Source organism: Amphiura filiformis, chromosome 10 (genome assembly GCF_039555335.1).
Source record: "Amphiura filiformis chromosome 10, Afil_fr2py, whole genome shotgun sequence".
Lineage (NCBI taxonomy): Eukaryota > Metazoa > Echinodermata > Ophiuroidea > Amphilepidida > Amphiuridae > Amphiura > Amphiura filiformis.
The window spans coordinates 44,816,934-44,824,884 of record NC_092637.1 but is presented as its reverse complement, the minus strand read 5'-3'; positions in this window follow the sequence as shown (position 1 = coordinate 44,824,884).

Genomic DNA, 7,951 nt, shown 5'->3' with positions numbered 1-7,951 from the left:
AAGTTGTTTTGCGCAGCGCATTGGTTGGTTCGAGAAGTGCAAACCAGCGAAGAATGTTTGAACAAGTGGTTTAGCCCACCAGTGCGCAGTTTACCGCCTACAGCTTTTTTGCAGTTTTGCTGCGGATTAGATCCACACTTTGCCAAAAAGACTATAGAACCAATTGTTAGTTTTTTATGTAATGAATGCAAAGTCTCTGATCAAGCTCTTTCAAGTATCAAAACTGGCCCACTCTTTCCAAAGAATAACACTTTTATGCACTTTCAGACGCCTTTGCAGCTTTTATACGAAAATGAAAGTAACAAAGGTCCAAGCTGTTTGGAATTATTAAGACCGCTCTTCCAATTAAAGGTCTTAGCAATTAATTTTGACGATTATAACACAGCTCATAAGTTCGATTATTTTAAACATGACCTCTCAGACATGCTTTCAACTATTCAGCATATTCACCTCATTGCGGCAGGCGACCATGAGTCAGGATTCAGTAGAATCGAATGCATTCGATTAATGCTCAACTCACATGTATCATCATCTCTTAGGTCAGTTACAGTTGAATTCCGTAATGATAAACTGAAAGTTCAGGAAGTTGAAAATATCGGTGGTTTTATTGGTTGTATCCGAAATCTGTCAAGCTTGAACGTTGTGATCAGTGGTAATACACCAGGAAACAAATACTTAAGTCACTTCTGTCGTGGATATAACAAAAAAGCGGCAAACCAGCAAAGTATTGAATCCTTTCGGTTACCATGTTAGGGGAAGTGCTAACAGATGTCACTGGCAACGCTTGTGCAAAAATGATCAGACGTTTTAGTAAGATCAACACTGTCGAGGTACGTTTGAATGGCAAACTAGATGTTGGGGGGAAAGGAATCATGCCACTTGGAAATGCATTGGATTTTGTCAAAAATCATTCGAGTCCTTCATTGTCAATTTTAAAGTCTATTTGTTCAGACTATCTGCAGAAACTTAAGTTGCGTGGTTTGATTCTTAACCAAGCTTGCACTGAACGCTTATTACGTTTCCTCCCACAGTTACAGAGTATTACATTCGAAGGTATAGTTGTGAAACCAGAAGATATATGCTACCTATTTCAAAATTTTGAAAAGGCAAAATTGCTAGAACATATTGAGGTTAGGATTCCATTCTTGAAATACAGGGGGCTAGGTGCACTCGTGTTTAATCTTTCTAGCTGCGCAATGTTCATGGAAATAAAGACCTTAGTTCTGTCAGGGATGTGCCTTACAGAGGCGCAAGTAGGTATCATAGCAAATGGATGTCTAAACAAGTGGCACCAATTAGAGGTATTGGATCTGTCGGGGAATTCAGTTGGAACCGCAATGCAGGATTTAATAACAGAATCCGCACACCTCTGTAAACTGCGTAAGCTTAATTTAAAAGATACTGATCTTAAACGAAACGCGATCAGACTTCTATCCGAGAATCTGATTCAGTGGCCTGAACTGAGAACGCTTAATCTGGCAGAAAACAAGGATATCCAGAGCGGGTTTTCACACTTGACTCGTTCACTGAAGTGTGTTCCAAAGTTAAAGGAATTAAATATTAGCTACCCACCTATAATATGTCAAATTGAGAAGAGGACCTCTGGCAATTCCCCGAATGACCCGACGGATGTACTATACATTGGCATAATTGATGTTCCAATCCATATTCGTCCAAGCGATGTTGATACTCTTTTCAGGAATTTAGCGAGTGTCCCAGGTCTCGCGAAATTGGATATGTATGGATTATCATTAACACGTGATGACATAGTCCATCAACCATTGCTGAAGAAATGCTTAGAGCATATAGGGGTCAATTATTCAAAAGGAATGTTTCATCCATGCACCTATTTATTTCCTCCATGTCACAATCTCAAATTGCATTTGTCGTCGATACGTACAGTTCTGAAGAAGAGGTAAGGCCTGAGGAACTAGATATTAACAACCCACAAATAGGCCCGGATAAGATAAGAGTGATTGACAACGTCCTAAAGGGTAGATATAGTGGTACCCAAATTCGTTCCAGCGATGTTGATGCGCTATTTAGGACTTTAGCTAGCTACTGTCCCAGATCTAAAGGTATTAAATATGAGTGGATTATCATTGTTAGAAGATGACATGTTTTTTCACCTCTGTTGAAGAAATGCTTGAAACATGTAGGGGTTACGAGCTCTGTTTTAAAATGTCCTGTTCATGGTACATTACCTGCCTTGTCACAATCGCAAATAGAGTTTGTGGTCAATACGTACAGTTCTGCGTGCAGAGGAGCTGAAAGTCCCTGAAGAATCCTCATCAGGTAGTATCAAGAATCTACATGGATTATAGACGTACAGTCCGGGGGGGGGGGGATCTTTAAAAAAAGGTTACGGGGATGTGCCACACAGACTTTCGGATGCTGACTTTCTCTATACCTACGCGTTGGTCTTCAGACTGAAACCCCACCCATCGATATACCAACATCTCTGAAAAGGTATCCGAAAACTGTGGCACATCCCCGTACACCTTCAACCATGCAGGGAGAACCCCATCCGGGGTACTGTCAGTCAGTCAGTCAGTCTGTATTCAAGTATAAAGTCAATCAGCGGCAGTGGCGGCGGAAGGATCGACATTTAGAGGGAGGGGGTCCGGGGATGAGCATTATTTTGTTCCGGTTTTACTGGGACTTTTTTAATTATGCAAGCCCCAAATGAGATGAGTTTGCTATTTTGTGGCCTAGTGAGCGGCGACTGAGCGCGAAGCGCGGAAAAATGTTGCAATTTTACCCTATTGGGCCCAAAACAATGTACAGGGCAATTATTATTGAATTATTCTTTTATTCTGTTATGATTTTTAGGTGGGGCGCCCCCTGCAAACATTTAGGGGGGTCTATGTTGCACTCTCGCGAAGTGCAATAGTCGTTTTTTTTGCAGCTGACGCTCAAAATAATCGATAGCAATTGGCAAATCAAATGACAAGACGAGTTTTCAATGCAATGTGACTTGCAAAACAAACACACTCTTAAAACGATCTTATCATCTTTGAATAGAAACTTTTCAAATTTGATGGGAAACTATTCAGATGAGGATATAATAGATTTCTCTTCAAAATGAACAGATTTCTCTTCAAAATGAATCGGATATTCTCATCAAAATGACAAGGAACTCATCCAATTTGATACGATTACCTGTCATTTAAAAAAATGAATAGGTTCTTGTTAAACATTGAATAGGTTCTTATCAAATATGAAATTTGCTTAGTTTGTCTTGTCAGAGGGGGACTTAACACAATCATTTCAAAGTGAAATGGGTAATCCTATCAAATAATGAGTTGGACACCTTGGCAATTTGAAAAGTTACTTGTTAAAAGAAAACGGAAACTATTCATTTTGATAAGATTGTCGGTTCAAAGTGAAAATCTAATAAAAAAATGAATAGTATATCTCATCAAAACGAATACTTACGGGATCAAAAATGAATGAATAGGAATTCTATTCAAAAAAATTGAATAGTGTGAAATTAGAGTGCATACCAACGCTCTTTCTACCAATGTGCAATATGTTATAACGTTTAATAATGTCATATATTTTTGAAAATATTGATCACATTATATTATATTTTTGAAATGCTAAATACTTGTTTGTATTTTATTTTGCAAGATGTATATAGCCAGTTATATTTCCCGCAGTTTTGCTAATTATTCACATGTGCTTACTGCTATACTGCAACTTTGAGACAGTATATCGCAGATATTATTGTTTTTAGTACTCGTATGAAGACTTTATTATGTACTTTGAAAGTGTAATATTAAAACAACCCAGAATAAATCCGAAAATGAAATTATTGCATATTTTTGTGAGTCTGTGTGTATTTACCACGTTTACAATATATGCAGTTTGTCAACTGATGATCAAGGCTGTATAAAAATAATTGGTAGCTTAGTTTCCAGTGATTATATGGACAAGTCTGCTACATCAAAATGCATGTTGCAAGATCCACCTAATTTGTAGATCAATATCATAATAAAAGGTCGGAAACTGAGCCTAACAAGCTATAATTGTTAATTATGTTAATTACTGATTTGAAGAGGATCCAATGTTACATTTACAAAAGCAGGCTTTTCAACTGAGATGTGTACCAATCAGTTTTTAAACTGATTACAGCCTGTAATTTTGAGACAAAAAGTCTCGAACAGATAAGTCCCAGTTTCCCCAGTATTTTGAAGTTTGTGTTCTTTCTTTTGACTATGTTTATTCTGCCAAATAATCATGTGATAATTAAGCTCGACACCCACCACCCTAGTGCTGTATTTTTCTGGAACGGGTAGTGTAGTTCTACGTTACGGGTTATACGTAGGGTTTGGGTGGATGTGTTGGAGCTTGTTGAGGTGTGACACCCGGTACCCCAACACACCCCACATCCTATGCATAACTCGTAAATTGAATGCGGTCAACACAAAAATCATCAAAGTAGATCTCCCAATCTCGGGGTGTCCTGACAAGCTAACACCTATACACATAATACATTAGATATGATTTTCTCATTATACTTAACTGGCAGCAAGGAAAGCATCAATGTAGACTTTCCAGTCTCTGTGGCACGGTCCTCTCAGCCCAACACCTACATGATATTTATGAGCTTTTTTTTCATTATACTCAATTAGTACTGTCAACAAGGAAAGCATCAAAAGAGCAGGATTATTTATTATCGATACAACTTAAATATTTGATGTATCTGTCCTCAAGTCACAACTCAACTGTCAGCAAGGAAAGCGTCAAGGTAGACTTTCCAGTCTCTGGGTGTCCTCACAACCAAACACCTACATACATGATATATGCTTTTCTCATTGTACTCAACTGTCAGCAAGGAAAGCGTCAAGGTAGACTTTCCAGTCTCTGGGTGTCCTCACAACCAAACACCTACATACATGATAATGCTTTTCTCATTGTACTCAAATGTAAACAAAGAATGCATCAAGGTAGGCTTTCCAGTCTTAGGGTGTCCTCAAAACTCAACACCTACATACATGTTTTGCTTTTCTCATTGTTCAACTGTAAGCAAGGAAATCATCAATGCTGACTTTTCGGTCTAGTCTGGGTGTCCTCACAACCAAACACCTACATACGGGGTGTGGGTGGGTGTTAATGAGAAGCGTTTTATGTGCGGTGATTCGTGTTTTATGCCAAGTTAAATCAATATAATGCGTGCTGGTGATGCTGTCTGATCATGCGTCTAATCACAGTGTCTAATGCGCGAGCCGCGTCCAAAATTTGAATCTAGACGAGTCAATTTAAGTATCAAAATGGGCGCACCTAGACAAAAAGTTTTTGCTTGCTAGTGACTCTAAATACCCTCCTGCACAACATATCCAAAAAGGACAAAAAAAAGGACACAGGGAAAAAAATTTAATTTGCATATATTCAAAATGGCCGCTAAAATACATGCCTCGATTTCAAAATTGGGTATGGATAAAAAAAAATCCCATCTAATTGTATTCCTCTCATTATTAGGATTCAGAAAAAGTTTAGTTTGACCTATCTCCGATGTAAAGTTCTTGAGTTGTAGGCATAAAGGTGATTAATGTCAAATTGTGGTCTCCATCATTATGCACAGGGGTAAAAAAAATCAAAAATGCTCCGATTTCGCTCAAAGTGATGGTTCCGCCTGGAAAAACATGTTAACCAAAGAATAGTTTGCTCGCAGGTGTTTCGTTATACCTGGGTAACAGGGCAACAAATTCAAAGCTCATTGAATCATGAACCTTTACCTATTTCGTGATGTTACGCAGGTAACAAAATACCTTAGATAGGCTATAGCAAACTATTCTTTGTTTAAAATATTGTTCCAAGTGAAACAATTTGAGACCACTTTGATCAAAATCGGAGCATTTTTTATTTTTTTACTCCTGTGCAAAATGGTGGAGACAAAAATATAACATTTGACCTTTATGCCTATAACTCAAGAACTGTACATCGGAGATACGTAAAACTATACTTATTCTAAATCCGAATAATGAGAGGAATACAATTAGATGGTTAATCCCAATTTTGAAATTTGAGGTCTGTGTCATGATTAGCGGCCATTTTGAATACGGTAGATGCAAATTACCAATTTCCCCCTGTGCCCTTTTTACCCGTTTTTGGATATGTTGTTCAGGAGGGTGTTTAGAGTCACTACCAAGCAAAAACATTGGTGTTCCAGTTTTGTTTAGGTCATACGTAAATTGACTCGTCTATAATATATATTGGTGAATTAATGTCCTTTTTATGAGCAGTCCCTGCCTGGAACGGCCTTTTTTTTCTTACTGAAGCCCTCTATTTTACATAAATAATATAGCATTGTAAACTTGGGGGCTTACTATGCGATGCAAGAGTATGAGCGTTTTAAACCGTTTTACAATAATTCTACATAAACTCATAAAGATTTATACAAAGCGTCAAGAAGTAAAATTTTCAGTGGACCAATATTGTATTTATCACGTTTATTCCCTTTTGTTTATGGCATGACTAGCGAAAGCGGTCCCTTCTGTCAAAAATTAATATATGCCTAGTCTTCCTGCGTAATTATGAATCTCTAATACTTAAGGTGAATTACAACCGCTCTTACCCTTTGGGTTGTGTTGGGTCTAGAAAAGCTAATATAGATGAGGTTGGAGGCCCAGGGTGGGGGTGGGGGGGGGTGGTAATAGTAGACATTTTTTAGTCCACGAACACGAAAACAAATGGTTCATATGGTTTGTCTTTACTGGGACACGCATTAAAAACATTCATAAGTGATATTGACACTAACATATAGATTATACAAATTATGTAGGTGAACTTGGCTGTCAAACCCGCCAATGTTTTAAGTCTTTACTACTCCATGACATACCAAGGAATTTGCAGTAATCAGTTAGATCGCATTTCACAGTTCCACTGAGTGACCTTTCACCAACTCCCACTTGGCTACGCCTAGACTCCACCACATGCCTCCGACCTGGAAAACTTATATCCTCGAACACTCAATCCCCCATCGACTACTGCCCACTCAACCCACAAAAGAAATGATCAAAGTGATACCATGGATACCGAAAAAAAATTAATAAGTAAAGAATCATTCCTCATTAACTCATTTAACATTTCAGAATTACTGTCTTAATCAAAACCAGTCACCCATCAAACCCAACGAACGAACAAACAAACAAACAAAACAACAACAAAACAGCAATCAAATAAGGCAGCAAATTTCATGTGTCCCTGTTTGCAGCAATTGGAAAATTAAAAACAGTGCATGGATGCGTGGCCTGGTTCAAATATTTGGTAATTTGACCATTAGGCCCATGAAAGTCAATTCCGAGTTTATCGTCCCTTTTTTTCCCAGGTTGGTGAGGTGACTTTTTCATTTTTCATTTTTCATTATTTCATCAGATTTCATTATTGACCTAAAGTGAGTGTTGATTCATACATGTTATTTATAAACATGTTTTTATATGGGTAGGGACTAGAAAAGTTAAAAAAGAGCCTGGTTTTGGTTCCAAGTTATAAATTTATATGTTTTACAAACAAAAATATATGTTTCCAATTGCTAAAACTGGTGAAAACACTGATACTTTGAAAATAATGAATAATTTTGGCATTTTTGAAAATTTGACGCGGGTGTTTTTGGTGTCCAAAAAGTGACGCGGGCGGGGGACGATAAACTCGGAATCGACTTTCACGCGCCTTAAACATATTAAAAGGGGGTGCGCAATATGGTGAATTATAGGGGGGCAAAGATTTTTCAGAGCAAGCATTTTTGGCAGGCCAATAAGGGGGGGGGGGCATGCGATTTTTGGCAGGTCGAAAGGGGCGGGGGCAAGCGATTTGGGGCACAGATGTTTTGGGCACATTTTCTATATTACGCCCTAAAAAGGTGCAGGAAAACGTTGTAGGGCTCTTTGAGCACTATTGGGTATTGCCCGCGTGCTTTTGCCAAATATAATAAGTAAATAAATGAATT